Source organism: Aedes albopictus, chromosome 2 (genome assembly GCF_035046485.1).
Source record: "Aedes albopictus strain Foshan chromosome 2, AalbF5, whole genome shotgun sequence".
Classification (NCBI taxonomy): domain Eukaryota; kingdom Metazoa; phylum Arthropoda; class Insecta; order Diptera; family Culicidae; genus Aedes; species Aedes albopictus.
The window spans coordinates 75,821,183-75,837,620 of record NC_085137.1 but is presented as its reverse complement, the minus strand read 5'-3'; the positions used below and the strand labels follow the sequence as shown (position 1 = coordinate 75,837,620).

Below are 16,438 nucleotides of genomic sequence, written 5' to 3'. Positions count from 1 at the left end.
GCGTTTTATATTTATTTTTTCCTACTGTGCATCGGTGGTAGACAGTACCGTTATAGTTAGATTACTTCCAAGATTTTAAGCGAAATTCTTGAAGATACATTCCATACAGGATGTTTGATGCTGTGGACATTCATAGCATTGAAAGTAGAATTTTGGAACTGTTGCGGTGCACTTGTCAAGGCTTCGCGGTGCACCAAGTGCACCGCGGTGCATGATTTGAAAACCACTGCCCCAGTCAACCAGTCATCGTATAAGATGTTGCATAAGATGTTAAAGTGAGGGCGATATGCGAACATTTCACATGCGCCTAAATGGAGGCATGCACTCATATGGCCTATACTTTATCATCTTATGCAACACCTTATACGATTACTGGTTGTCTGAGGCAACTCTGAAACTACCTGAAAACCCTGGAACCCTTTATAAACCCTTGGAACAACTCTAAAACACCCTAGAATACCCATGAAACCTCCTTAAACACCCCTGAAGCCCCTTAAAAGGCTCCTGAACCCCTCTGGAACACACCTGGAACACAGCTAAAACCATCTGCAATATTCCTGGAGCTGGAACACCCAAACGCTGAATCGAAAACAAAAATTGGGTTTTTAAATTAAGAAAAATGTATTGATTCTTTGATTTTATACAAAAGAGCACCTTTTTCTGAACCGCTATGATTTTTTTCAGACTTTTAGAACTTTATTTTGGTACCTAAAATCGATTTCGAAGAGATTTTCCGAAATCACGATTTTGGCTCAGTGTTGCATACAGGTTCAGAATATGGAATTTTCTCAACATCGCTAAAGAAGCCAATCGGCAACCATGCTAACAGTTTCGGTAATGCCAGTGTCCAACAGTTGGATCATAACTCAAGTCTCATGAAAAAAAAATATTCAAAAAAATTCCGATGAAAATTCTTAACAATGCACAGCAAATTTTTAAATATTTATTTAACTGTGCAGTTTTCGAGTAATCAGGAGATTTTTTTCATTATCGCACAAATTGATACGAAGGTTCAAAGAATTTTATGATTTTTTTACACAAGTAGAATTGATTTATATACGAACGAAAGCTAAATTGAAAAAAATGAGGGTAGTCTAATTTTACGGAAAACTCCAGCGGAAAACAAACATTAGGCCGTTACAAATATTTATTTCACTTTTTGTCCCACCAATCTTTGACTGGTCGAAGGGGGAGACAAAAAGTCAAAATAAAATTTGTATCAGCCTTGTCCACAGATATGTACTTTATTGCAAAGTTTATTAGATTTTTTGTATTTTCGAGTAAAAGTTTCGATGATTTTTGTTACTTTGGCCGCTCGAGCCAATGTATAAAAAGTTGCGATTTCTACTAATTACAAATAGGACGTAATTTTGAATCGCTGCATACTTATAGGCATTCCATAAAAAAAGGGCATCTTATAGGACGTAATTTTAAAACGCTGCAGGTATTTTATAGAAAAGGGCAACATATTGTAATAATCCCATGGTTTGTAACAAGATCATACATTTTTTAAGAGCTGTTCACCCACTTCTCAAGGGGGTCCAAAACACTTCCCTTACCAATACTAAAATGTATCACAAAATTAAAGCGAAATCGATCCAATGACTTGTTTAAAGTTTAAAGTTCATCTCCGAGTAAAAGGTGTTTCCTCTATAATGTTTTCCGTAAATAAATTGCACTGTTATTTTTTTTCTCCGACCATCATCGCGTACCATAAACAGTGGGTCATCATCGGAAACCGCGCATCAAACTCCAAAATTAACCCCCAACAAGCGTGTGGCCTTTCGACCAGTTTATACGCATCGCGTTGTTCATCGCTTAATTCTGGGTTCTGTTTCCCATCGTAGCGAATAATATGACTAATGGACGGGTAGTTAATTTGAATGCGATCAGCCGCACACCGTGCTGCTATGAGGGATCGCGGTTCAGTAGGTAGAGCGGCACCTACAATACAGAATGCGTTCCGTGGGTGGTGTAGACATTGTTTTGATTCGCGCCGCGTCGCCTCTCTCAGTGGCAGACCGCACGCGCAATCCGGCTTCGATGATGGCCTGTTTGCGATCGTGTAACGTGGCATGTGTTCAAACAGAAACTCAAAGCCATGATGGCGCTTGTGGGCGTTCGTTTTAAATAAGGAGTTGTCTTCAATTTTAGGAAGAAATGACCACTTAGCTAACAACAACTAGCCGCAACGGGAAGCACGCTTGATTTCGTTGGGAACGCGAGCGACCTTGACCGGATTTGGCCAGTTCCTGTTCTGGTGGGTGACTGCAATGTGATCAATCATTGAATGTTGACCAAAGTCTCGGACTGTTGACCGTGCACATGTTTCACAGGCAAAAGGAACATGTGAATCACTCAATAAATCATAACTGAGTACTGTCATCACATCAATTGTAATGAACTCGGAGAAATGGTCAAGAATCATTTGCTGATTCTAAGGTGGTATTACTCACATAGATCTTCTTCGTGATGAGAGGAATTCCCCGGCACCGGACATACTGTAGCGCCACACGTTCGCAAGAACAGTTGAATCACATCAATTGATGCTGATCGACAGGGGGCTTCTTTTTGTTATCAATGTTCATTGACTCGAGGAGCTAGGGTATTACTCAATAGTCTTGATGATGTCAGATGAAAGTGTTCGTATTTCTATTTTTGATTTAATGTTTTATCTGTGACCGCTCCAAATCTCAGTGCCGGTTGGCTTACTTTTCACTGCAGGACTTTCTCAAGGCTAAAAAGTAATCAGTTTTAGAGCGATAAAACTCAGCCCACAAAAGCAAATGTTCGTATGAAAATGTGTCTTCTGACGTATGACGTGGTGATACATTTGCAGCTGCGAGGTTACAAAACTACCCATTTTTTATCAAATCGCGAGACAAACGACGGTCATTGAAATGCAAGTCAACGACTCCTATGAAAGTTTAGTGATGCATTATGTGATCCTTACTCAGTATGTAAACGAGAAATATGGAAAAAAATAATACTCGAAACCTGTCAAAGCCACTGTGTTCTAAAATTGAAAAAATAAGTTGGACTACTTTCATCTCAAGATTTCTTATTCAATGATGGATTAGAACACTTAAGCTGGGAGAAGCATCATCGGTTCCAGCAGGCATGGAATCCTCCTCAGAGCAAAACAAGAGAACAAAAAATCTGCTCCGCGCTCCCGCATTCAAAGCTAGAGCGTTTTCTCTCGTTTTGTTTCAGCTTCCTGCTTGTAGCTTGTGACTCCGAAAAACGTGCGGATTGATTGCTCAAAAAAGTGCGTTTCCTCAAAATTGAGGCACTTTGTGTACGCCGGGAGTAAACATGATTATGTTTGTGATAACAAATCATTTATTAACAATTGCACAAGTATTTATATGTGCAATTATGACATACCACCCGATCGGCGAGCTCATACTGCGAACAACGCCATAAAAATAGTCCACCAACTTACCGGGTTGCTCAAAAATGAGGCACAAAAAAGTTACACCTTGTGTTGATTCAAGTGGCTCGAAGTTTCTCTTTGTCTCGCTCCCGTTCTCTCTTTGTGCATCGCTCCCGCACAAACGACTTCGGTACACCCTTAAATGAAATAACACAGCGCACGAGTAACTTTCACGCAGCGAGCAAAAAGACAAAAGAATTTTCACGCAGATTTGTGTAACACCGGATCAGCACATTTTTTGTGTTGATCCGGTGTTACACAAATCTGCGTGAAAATTCTTTTGTCTTTTCGGTCGCTGCGTGAAAGTTACTCGTTGCGCTGTGTACATCGAGTTCTGCGTGTAGGAACGCACAAAGATAAAGAGAGCAAAAACGTTCATTTGAGGCACATTGTGGGAGCAAATAACAAGCCTGGGTTCCAGTAGTGGTGTAATTCTTAGAAAAGGGAGAACAAGCTTCGATCGTCACAACAATCAATCCATAATTGCTCACAAGATAGAAATCGTACATACAGCTCCCTGTCATGGGACAGAAGCTTTAGAATCGTGACTTATGATTGCAATCAATAATTGCGCTCGGAAGACGAGAATAAGCAGAACCTACCTGCTGGGGATTGTAGTACTCCCTATAGTAAACTGGATAATACAGCCAGTTGCATCCACATGATGGCACTTGTCTGTTTGTACCTGCATGTGTCGATTCGCGGTTTCTATCAGTATATTGTCAATGTATTGATGATAATCATTATCGACAGTCGGCCAAAGGTGCCATAAATCAACTACTGATTAATCGATCTTTTCACACCGATCATATTGTTTGCAAATTATGATCGCTGCTGATTGAGTCCCTTTGAACTTTCATCTGAAGAAAAGGTTGAGAAAGCAGACTTTCATCTCAAATTGACTAATAAGTGATTCATTATGTGATATATTTTCTGCTTCTTGGCGTAACGTCTCCAATGGGACAAAGCCTGCTTCTCAAAATAGAGTTCTCTAGTTCTTTTAGTTCCACAGTTATAAACTGACACCTTCCTCTGTCAATAACCATTTTGTATGTGTATTTCGTATGGCAGGCACAAAGATATTCTATTCTCAAAGAAGTCAAGGAAAATTTTCCTCACGAAAAGTTCCTTGACTGACCAGGTTTCGAACCCGTCACCCGTAACCCCAGCATAGTCAAGCTGAATACTTACGCCTTTAACTGTGGATATAGGCGCTTGAATACATACAGGGGATAGACAAAATGATCGGGACAGGCAAAATTTTCACTTTCCAAAAAATGTTCAACTAGCTGTAACTTTTCAAAAAGTGCATCAAATATTCTCAAATTTTTACTGTAAGTTCTTCAACTAGTTGTGTATCAGTGGACAAAATTTGGAAAAGATCGGACAATTCTTCACGAAGTTATAAAGATTTTTGAAAAAGATAAAATTATCCGATAGCCAACTTTGAGCTGTTATATCTCCGGATTCAATGAACCGATTGCAATGAAATGTTGACCATTCATGACTTATATAATGAACTCTGGAAAACATTTAACTTAACTTGAAATTTTTAACAAGCGAAAAAGTTATAGCGATTTTATTTTTCTCACGATTTTTTAGTAAATTGGTCTATTTTTAATATGCATCCCATTACTTTTTCAATTTATTGGTGGCTATGTTGTTACTTTCCTTCAAAACGCATTTATATATAAGTCAATTAGAGGGAAACTAAATGAACTATAATTTGCATCTTGAATTTTGAAACGATGTTGATGTTTTGGATAATTTGGTGTTTTTTTAGAAAAATAATCCAATCGTTATAACTTTCTTCCGTGTTGAGAATATTAAGTTAAGTCAATGGTTTTTCATAGCTTATTATGTAAGTCATAAATGGACAAAATTTCATTGCATTCGGTTCATTGAATCCGGAGATATAACAGCTTAAAGTTGGCTATCGGATAATTTTACCTTTTTTTTTAATCTTTATAACTTCGTGAAGAATTGTCCGATCTTTTCCAAATTTTGTCCACTGATACACAACTAGTTGAGGAACTCACAGTAAAATTTTGAAAATATTTGATGCACTTTTTGAAAAGTTACAGCTAATTGAACATTTTTTGAAAAGTGAGAATTTTGCCTGTCCCGATCATTTTGTCTATCCCCTGTACATATGTGTAGTGAAACGATTTAATAAAAACCTAACCGCCAACAGAGCCTGTGGTACTCCACTGGCCAGTATTTTTCCCTTACTGCGCTAACCGGAGCAGTAGCGCAGTGGACCTTGTGTTTCTTCGAGACAATCAACTGTCCTACTTTAATTTCAAATTTGGAAGATGTTATTAAGTAGTTTAGATTGTCACCTATGTGGTTCCTCATCATGCGATTTACACAGTGTATTCTGTGTAACCTCGCCTTCGGTGTTCTCCAATCGATTCCGTTCTAGCTGTATTGCTGATGTTCTTTGTTGTGTTGTGATTGTAAAGAGTTTAATCTTGCCTAGTTTAGGTAGCGACTACGATTAAAATAGCTCAGATCAATCTTCAGCATAAAAAAACGCAAAGATCAATCTTTGAAGACTTGGTACAGCCCAAGTGGTCATAGTCCAAGAACCTTATTTTCGTAAAGGGAATCCTAGATAGACCCATTGTTTGCTACTTTCAGTAAAAAGCAAATGACAAACTCGCGTGTCATACCTCGAGCCTGTGTGCTTGTCAACAGCGCAATCGTTGCTACACTTGTCTTTGAATTAACCACCAGATATGTATATGTGCTGTCACCATTAATGTATCCGTTGAAAACCTCAACAGGAAATACGTCTATTGTTCAGTTTTTTTGACCACATGATGAACCATCCTCTACGGTTGCTTTCAAACAAGTCATCGCATACTGTACTTCAAAAGGCCTGCAGCTAATTGTTAGCAGTGACGCTAATGCTCACCATATCATCTGGGGCAGCTCAGGCATAAACTTGAGAGGCTGCAGTTTTATTTATCTTTGACTTCTTAACATAGGCAACCGCCCAACATTCATGGTATCTGCCAGAGAGGAAGTGTTAGACATAACGCTTTGCTCTAGCAGAATTAGTCACGAGCTGACCAATTGGCATGTGTCAGATGAAGAATCTTTATCTGACCATTTTTTCGAACATGTGAATGTTTCTTCGCAAAATTTCTGTTTCAGGAATCCCCAGTCAACCAAATGGGATCTCTTTATCAATTTGGTTGCGGCAAAATTTTATGGATACTCACCATCCATTGACACTCCAAGTGATTTAGATGATGCCGTTGATACTACAACGACCTTCATCATGGAAGCTTTTGAAAAAGCATGCCCTCTACGGTCTGTGAAGATCACAAGAGGATCCCCTTGGTGGAATTCTGATCTTGCGAAACTCAGGAAACAATGTAGAAAGAGCTGGTTCGAAGCAATGTTCTAAATTTCACCAGGTTAGGCCCATCGGGCAAAGTGGTGTTTGTGATATGATAATTTTGAAGTAGTAGTCGTGTCATGTCAACTTCGGCAAGCCGAAATCGCACGAAGTTGCCGAAGGTGACGTCACGTTCCAGAAGCTGCGAACAAATTTTCTGGCGAACGTGACGTCGCGATCAGCTGATCGGTTTGTTTACATATTTTTATCGACAAATACAGGCAAACATATACGTTCACCTGGACCTGTGAATAATTGACATCGTGTTCGAAGGCTTTCAGGTCGGCTCGCAAGGCCTACAGGAAAGATCTCCGGTCTGCTGAACGATCCGGCTGGAAAAAACCTTTGTACAAATGTTTCCAGTTTGAGTGAAGTCAGTCTGTTAAACAAAATCCTTGCGAAATCTAAGGATTTCCGAGTGAACAAACTTCGTTTGACAAATGGCGATCTGACTTCCTCAGATGAGGAAGTTCTGGAATTCTTATTCATCACACACATCCCCGGAGGGGTGGATATTACATCTTCGGATGAACCTGATGTCTTTTCTTGTAGTTATGATTCCCTGGCCTCGGCTCGGAGTATTGTAACTATAGAATCGATTAAGTGGGCACTTAATAGCTTCGCGCCTTTTAAATCTCCTGGGGCAGAAAGGATTTATCCTATTTTGCTTCAGAAGGGATTTGATTATTACAAACATGTTATGAAACAACTACTTGTTTGCAGTTTTGCTTCAGGGTATATTCCCAAATCTTGGCGGGATTGTAAAGTTTATTCCAAAAGTGGGTCATGCGTCGTATGAAGAAGCAGAGAGTTTCAGACCTATCAGTTTAGCATCTTTTCATCTGAAAAGCTTAGAACGCATTGTGGATCATCACATCCGTGATGTTCATCTGGCCGACTCTTCGTATGAACCAGCATGACTACCAATCTGGTGAATCCACTGTGACTGCACAAGGTTGTTCACAATATCGAAAAGGCATTCACACAAAAGCAATTTTGTTTAGGTGTTTTCTTAGATATAGAGGGTGCCTTTGACAACGTGCCTTTAGATGCCATTGGAAGCCGCACAGGGTCATGGTATATCTCCAATGATTTCCAATTGGATTCACCAAATGCTCAAAAACCGACATCTCTTCTCGACATTGCGTCAAGCGGCGATTAGAAAATTGAGTGTTTGTGGATGCCCCAAGGGGGAGTCTCGTCACCACTTTTGTAGAATCTCGTAGCAGATACGCTATTGAGGCAACTCAATAATAGCGGTTTTCCTACTTATGGTTTTGCCGACGACATTGTTAGTCGGTATGTGCATCAGCAGTCAGCACCCTTTTCGACCTGATGCAAAGTGCCCTTCAAGTAGTTGAGGGTTAGTGCCGCCAATATGGTCTTTCGGTTAATCCGAGTAAAACATCTATTGTTCTTTTTGCGGGAAGTCGAAACCTTAATGGCGTTTGACCTTCGCGTCTCTTTGATTCTTAAATCGATTTGACCTTGCAGGTAAAGTACGTTGGAGTTATTTTTGATTCCAAGCTTTCCTGGACACCTCACATTGAGTTCAGAATCAAGAAAGCTTGTATGGCCTTCGGGCAAAACCGGCGTGCCTTTGGTACAACTTGAGGAACACACAACTGTTGATCGACCAATATTGGCCTATGGATGTCTTGTGTGATGATAAAAGGACGAAGTCAGAGCGATCCTATCAAAACTAGGCCATCTCCAAAGGATGCGCTTAGTGGCGATGTCTGGAGCGTTCTCTTCAAGTCCCACGGCAGCGCTAGAAGTTCTCTCTGACGTTGCCCTACTACATATTCATATCAAACAAGAAGCACTTTCTTGCACTTACCGCCTATGGGTACTCAGTTTACTAGAGGAACCGAAGATCAACACACACGTCGTTGTTTCCACTTTTGATGAATTGAGATAAAGTTTTCCTTGCTGCAAGCGATCTTCTTCTTCTTCTTCTTTATGGCTCTGCGTCCCCACTGGGACTTGGCCTGCCTCGCTTCAACTTAGTGTTCTTTGAGCACTTCCAAAATTATTAATTGAAGGGCTTTCTTTGCCTACCATTGCATGAATTTGTATACTGTGAGGCAAGTACAATGATACACTATGCCCAGGGAGTCGAGAAAATTTTCCCGACCGGAACGGGAATCGAACCCGCCGTCTCCGAATTGGCGATCCGAAGCCTTAACCACTAGGCTAACTGGAGACCCCAAGCGATCTTACAACTGCTTGTAATTTTCCATACAGGACATTTTCCACGGAGTTCCCTTCCCGGGAAGAATAGACATCTGTTTATCTGGATAGAAATATCCCAGAATGCATCGTATGTTACGCTGATGACTCCCTTCTCGAAGCTCGAGCAGGTGCTGTTGTTTATTCTCGTGAGATTAGGCTGTATCAGTCCAACACACTGCACTGTTTTTCAGGCCGAAATCTTTGCAGTTATGTGCGGAGTGCAATCAGCACTTCAGCAACACGTAATGGGCAAAGTAATATCGGGGAGCATACGTATTTTCCACAGTTTTGTTCTCTTCGTCATGAGGGGTTTTTCGAAATCTATTGAACTCAGGGTTGGCCTCAAATCTTTCCCAACCAAGCTGAATTATATGGCCAAGTTTCAGGCAATTTGGCTGACAAAAACCGCTAATGACGAAGAGAACAAACCTGCCGATAATTCCCTAAGTCACCATACTTCTGTCCAGATAGCCAAGCTGCTATTAAATTGCTTTCCTTGAAGGATACAGCAAAAATGTTACATAGTTGGGCTATTTTCGTATAACGTACAGCAGCTTTTAATATACACAGCAAATATTTTTGTAACATCCAGGCGCGTAACTTCTGGCGATGTATCCATTTTTGGATGTAATTTCTGCCGATTACATCGTTTTCCAACAATTATCACACTTACCATGTACACCCTGGTTGGCAACGGAAAGCGTCGATAAACCCGTTTCAGCAGATACCTAAAAGCAGTATCATATTTATCATGCACATTCCAACTCGGAGAAATGGCCGAGAGGTAAAGGATATGCTTCACAATCAACGGATCAATGTACAAATCCATGCCAATATTTTGCCTATAAATAATCGATAGATCGATTCGGCTCTATAGCGATTGCTAGACCCACTTTCAAGCTCCGGCGGCTAATTTGCTGCGTGGAAAGAATGTAATCTGTACATCACTTTTACGACGTGACTGATATGCAGCGAAAACGATATGATATCACAAGAATTTTTTGCTGTGTACTAGATAATAATGAAGGGGACCAGATGCACAGGGGTGTAAGTGACCATTTTGTCAATTTTGAGCTGAGCATATCAGAATTTTTTTTCACATTTCAAGCTTACAGGAACTTGTTCAAAATTATTTTTACAATTATTAGAAACATTACAATTAATCGGAGGAAATTGGGTCGAATTTGAAACTTCATACATTTTGTATGGATGGAAAAATTGGTGAAAAACTTTACTTCAAACCCCCTTTGCTTCTAACCCCCTCTATTGATTGTCTCATTTTTATGCTGTTTCAATTCGTACTTAAGGACAGACTTGTTAGAATCCCAAAATGGCCGCCACAATGACCGACTTTGGCACCTACTTTAGATTTATTTATTTATTCGTTAACAGGTTAAAATACAAACCCCAGTGACATGTAAGCCCATCTTACTGTAACACAATAGATTCTTAAATCTATTCTTATTTCTTGCACGAGAAACACTAAAGTCGAAAACATCATAACAATGATTAAATACGCGGCACATACTCTGTAAAGGCTCATTTTGTCCATAACTAGTTCTAGCGGGACGAATGTACAGAAAATTGTGAAAACGAAGACTACGACTAGGGACATGAATTCCAACTTGTCCAAGAAGAGAAGCACAACTAACATCACCTTGTAATAGGTCGGCTATGAAGCAAGCTTTTGCAACACTTCTTTTAGATTGAAGTAGGTAGCTCAAGACGAATCAACGACTTTCGTAGCTAGGGAAATTGTTAGGATCTTGCCAACCTAGGGGTCGAAGCGCAAAGCGGATAAACTTGCGCTGAATAGCCTAAATACACAGAATTTCGTTGTGATAAACAGGCGCCCATACAATAAAACAATATTCAAGGATCGGTCGAACCAGCGAACAATAAAGTGACTTCAGACAGTATACATCTTTGAACTTTTTTGCAAACCTGAATACAAAGCCCAACTGTGAGGATGCCTTAGAAACGATATAAGCGACATGATCCTTGAAATCAAGTTTAGCATCCATCACAATTTCAAAAGCACAAATCTCTTCGATAAACCGCTTTGCGGAGTTGTCGTTCCGGTTCCTCATCCGATGCGAGGTTCTGAATCCGTTAGTCATAGAAAACTTCGAAAAGCTGCTCGAACAGAATCCCCAAACTCGTTTTATGAGTGTGTACTACTGGTACATGACGCTGGAGGTAAGCCCATCTCCGGTTAACACCAATCGTGACAACTTCTCAGACTTCGACAGCTCCTTTGTGGATTTTGATCTTTCTATGAGGGATGAGATCACCGGTATACCGGAATCTTTTCGTTCCATAGGTATTCCACAAATTTTTGCAAGTAAGTTCGGGCATGTTAGCGGGGCCAGACAGTTCTTCACAGATGGTTCCAAAACCGATGATTCGACTGGATTCGGTGTCTACAACGAATTTCATAGCGCCACCTTCATGCTTCAAAAGCCATGTTCGGTATACATTGCTGAGCTCGCGGCTATATACTACACCTTAGAGTACATTCGCACTCTTCCACCTGAGCACTACTTCATTTTTACCGACAGTCTAAGCTCTCTGGAGGCTGTTCGGTCAATGAAACCGATGAAGCACTCAGCGTACTTCCTGAAAGGAATACGCCAAGTCTTGAGTGCTTTGTCCAAACGCTCATACATCATCACCATAGCTTGGGTCCCTTCACATTGTTCAATCCCGGGCAATGAGAAAGCGGACTCTCTGGCTAAGGTGGGCGCTAGCGAAGGCGATATTTACGAGCGTCAAATCGCCTTCGACGAATTTTTTGCATTGGCCCGTCAGGAGACCTTGATCAGCTGGCAACACAAATGGAGAGATGGAGAGATGGGTAGATGGTTGCACTCCATCATTCCACAGGTGTCGAAGAAGCCATGGTTCAAAGGGTTGGATTTAGGCCGCGATTTCATTCGTGTGATGTGTCGGTTGATGTCCAACCACTATTTGTTGAACGCACACACCTTCCGTATTGGGCTCTCAGAAAGCAATCTCTGTGTCTGTGGTGTGGCTTACCAGGATATCGAACATGTCGTGTGGGGATGCAATGAGTATCATGAGGTCAGATCTGAGCTGCATGAAATTCTCCGGGTCCGAGGAAAACAACAGAAACCCGTTAGAGAAGTGTTGGCAGGACTTGATTTGGAATACATGAACCTGATTTATCAGTTTTTAAAACGTGTTGATGTCAGAGTTTGATGTAGTACGTTCCTTGTTTTCGTTGTCCGCCTTTTGGTTTTGTTGTTCGCCCCTGTCTGTCGTCACCCCCCTTCCGTTTGTCCTCTTCTTGTCGTTTTCTACCGATAAAGTCTTTTCTTTTTGGTTCCGTTACAGATATGGACAATTTGTCCCATCAATGTTTTAGTATAAGTTAGCAAATAATTTAGTTTTAAACCCATAAATCCCTCCTTCCCAATTTAATTTTTTTTTTCAATCCTTAACCTCGAAACAGCCGCGAGTACTTCGGCTTCCCAAACTAACATAGTTTTAAGGCAGTAATAAATTGTAAAATGTAAATTCATTGTAAAATCAAAAGATTTCGGCTCAGTTATGCCCATGTGGCGCCCGAGCCTTCCAAATAAACGAACAAGTAAAAAAAAAAAAAAAAATCTCTTCGTAAACAAAACCAGCGCACCTGAGTTTCTTAATTTAAGCTTATCAAGTGAGCAAGAACAGAATAATAAAATGCACTGTTGTTTGAAGCTTGCTTCTTGAGAAAATTCTGATACACTGTTGAAGCGGGATTTCAAGATGTTTGTCCTTAATCTAGTAAAACGAAGTATAAAACGATAGATTGTAGACGCAGTGATGTGAATATATAATCCTGGACTTTCTTTTTATAAGCTTCCGATGAATGCAAAAGTTTGCCTATAGTGGATGGAAATCTGTTTAGCGACGAAGATTTGCTTGTTTTCAAGCTTACTCCTTGCAGCAAAATAGTTAAAGAAAAAGTTTTGATTGATTCACATATGAATATTATTGGCAACACAAAAGCAACATCCACAGACAAACAGACTGTCTCGTCCCATCCCAGGTTATACTGAAACTCAGTTAAATTGGTTACCGAAACCACGGGAACAGTTATGCTGTTTTAAATTGGTAAAACATGTGCCAACAGGCGATTCAGAAATACAGGGTGCGGCAGGAAAAAATACGAAAAGTTCAAGGCACTATTACACGCTAAATAAGGGGAAATATATGACTATTTTTTCATGACAGTGTATCAGTCAATGTCTATATTCAAGCACTGCAAAATAAAAATGAACATATTTGATGTTCAACATGTGATAATGTAAGCCTAATAAGCGGGTATCAATGAACTGCGCGTCCAATGGTCATTAAGCAAAATGACTATAACAGTAAAAAATAAGCCTAAATTCGATGAACGTCCAGAGCCATGTAGTTTCACATACTAGAGAAAATAAGTACCGTGGAGGGCCCATATTCTGCGCATCTAAGACTTTTTCAATTTCAATCAGCTGTAACAAATTCCAAATCGAACCGATTTGGCTGAATTTTTGACTGCACATAGTTTTTAGCATTGTAAATGAGGGAAAAATATAATTCTTATACAGAACACTCAATTTATATGTAAAATCATGAAAATTCTAAAGTGTGTCTCTGTTCCTAATTCTGCGCACCCATTTTTGGAATGTTCCTTATTCTGCGCACTAATGTTCCTAATTCTGCGCACATGGGAAAAACTCTAAAAAGATAACATATTGTAATGAGAACATGATTCATAAATGAAATTCAATTGAATTCTCCATTTCCAACTTTTATACAACATTACGACCATATTGGAACTTTGCATGTCCTCAACATTGATACTACCTACTTTGATTACCAAGCAAAGGGAATTTTAGTCATAATACACAAATGGATTTTGTAGCATTATCGAATACTACTACGTAACGCTTTTTAGTTATTCGCATATGCACATTTTAGTAAAATTTATTTTCATTTCTAAAGGGAATATAAACTTTTTCGCCATGACAAGGTGGCACAATCTTTGTTTGCAAACTGAGACTTCTTTCTTGTTTAACTCGAGTGTTTCCACTGTTTAAGAAAATTCCATGTAAATTCACATCATATCTCGCGTTTGACGAATGCTTGCATGAATACATAAAATTTCCCCCGAGGTTGATAGCAAATGTTTAAATCAAGTGGTTAGTCCGGTCGAACTATCAGATCAAAAATTCAAAAATCATAAATTAGCCTTCAAAGTTCATAAACTAACTTGTTGAGCCGTAATTACATTCACCGGATTGCTAGAAACATAGAATATCCTAGTTATAACTATGGTGGTATTGATATGATGTTAGTTTATTAATTTATGTTCAAAACTTAGTGTTGAAATGTCTGCGCAGAATTAAGATCACCATTTAATACCGGTTCCTAATTTTGCGCACCTAAGAAGAACAAGAAGATTAAAAAAAGAAGAAGAAAACTTAATTGTTTTTTGCCGATTCTAATTCCTCGAAGACAGCAGTACAGGATGCGCATGGAAAAGCAGACATTCTCTTCATTATTTATTTCGCAAAATGCTTCAGCTCATGTAGCAACTTTTTAGTAGTTTCGCTACGGAATTTACAGTACTTGCGACATCATTTTATTTTTTTACAAAATAATGATCGTTGATTTGAAAATTTTTTCTTCACCAACTTTTTTATTACTATTGAAGCAATATTCAAAAAGTATATTTGAAGCTAATAATGAACTAGCGTCCGTGATTTTGTGGTGTATTCGAGAAAGTGCGCCGAATTAGGGACTGCGCAGAATTAGGGCCGGTCACGGTACATACATTTGATGATATTCCAGAGAAAATTAAAAATGTTGTTTTATCAGATACGAAATTTAGCGACCTGTGTACTTTTCTGCGGTTTGAAAATTCTGATTGTCTTTAGCTTCAGGCGCCGCCCTGTAACGGTTAAGCGCAGTTTCGAGTTCGAAAGGAATCGCTCAAGAAACTTCTTGAGTGATTCCTGACAGTAACTTTCTTCGGTGACTGCCATTTGAACTGTCATTTCTTCGCTACTGCGTACTGCGATCGAAAAAAAAAACCGGTTTCTTGAGCGATTCAGGCAAGGAATTTCCCATGCATCAAGATAGGCTGAGAAATTCCTTCTGATCTGCAAACAGCGCTTTAGTGACCAAAATTAGATTTTTTTTTTAATTTACTTTTCAGAAACTATTAGAGATCATGGAACGTTGAAACCTTGGTTTAAACATAGATTGGGCCTGGGCTTGTTAGGGGAATATCTGTAAATAAAAAGAAAATCGGGTTAAGTACGGTTCCTTTGAATTCCACTAAGAATTTGCATCCTTTGACAGATACGTATTTCGACCTCAACTGTAAGGTCGTCTTCAGTGTCTTGTACTTGACTCGACTTATGATCAATCACTTCAAAAAATAAAATCAAAACCAAGCAAAGTGCTTTTAAAGCCACTACTTGAGCTTATCTTTGGACAGACAAGCCTATATCGCCTGCGGCTCACAAAATTCTTCAGTCTTTAGTGATCAACACTAAGAAGTCTGTAACTCGCAGGCTTATCTGCTCGAGGATAAGTGGAAGTTGTGGACTTTAAAAGAGTTTGATATCCCTTACAAATGTTTATTTTTTAAACCGATTCATTATTTCTATAACAAAACTGAAGTTACAGTTAAGTGTTCATTTTTTTAACTAGTGCTACAAATCAAGGGATGATTCATTTCTCACGTTCAACCTGCATTCAACTATTTCCGTTTGTCCCGATTTCGTCTAAAATCGATGGTGCTCTGGAGCAACCTTGGGAAGTAGAGGGTTAAACCTTGGGTTTATTAATCAACTATACCTGTAATCTAAGTAAAGCACACTTGGCTGCATTTATGGCGCCAATTCAAAACGATTACGTAATCCTGTTGAACCTTGTAAAACCGCTAAAATCTCACCACACGCATCATATAAATTTGCACCCAGCAAACAGCAGACACCATCGGCAATATTGACCTATGCAAATATCGGTATTGCATTCTAAACAACACCGTCATTAACCAGTGGGAAGTGCCACTTTGGAATATTTATCAATCGCATTCTTCGAACACCTACTGCATTTTATAACACATAACACATTGCACACACTTCAGCTCTTCAAACCAAATCGCTTCTTGGAACTAACAGCCTGATTCTATTTTGAACACCGCGTATTTACAATCACATCGTTAATCATTTACATCTTCGACCGGCCGGTGTTGGCTGGCTGGACATTTCTACTGCATGATGTAATCGCGATTCCCTTTCATTATCAACTAACAAGTTGAACAACATTTGATGATTGGCAAAAATAACTACTAT

The 16,438-nt window shown here is 39.5% G+C and overlaps 1 protein-coding gene across 4 annotated transcripts in view; it reads right to left on the bottom strand.

Annotated features, from left to right (window-relative positions):
• Nucleotides 1–16,438, bottom strand: part of LOC109430162 (annulin) — an 81,973-nt gene that overhangs the window by 23,325 nt on the left and 42,210 nt on the right. Inside the window, exon 1 of one of the 4 annotated variants that reach the window (XM_062849953.1) lies at nt 15,939–16,394. The exons of the other annotated variants lie outside the window; for them this stretch is intronic. The gene's annotated coding sequence lies outside the window, so the exon portion shown is untranslated. Of the gene's footprint in view, nt 1–15,938; nt 16,395–16,438 lie in introns of those variants that run through there. 4 annotated transcript variants of the gene reach the window in all.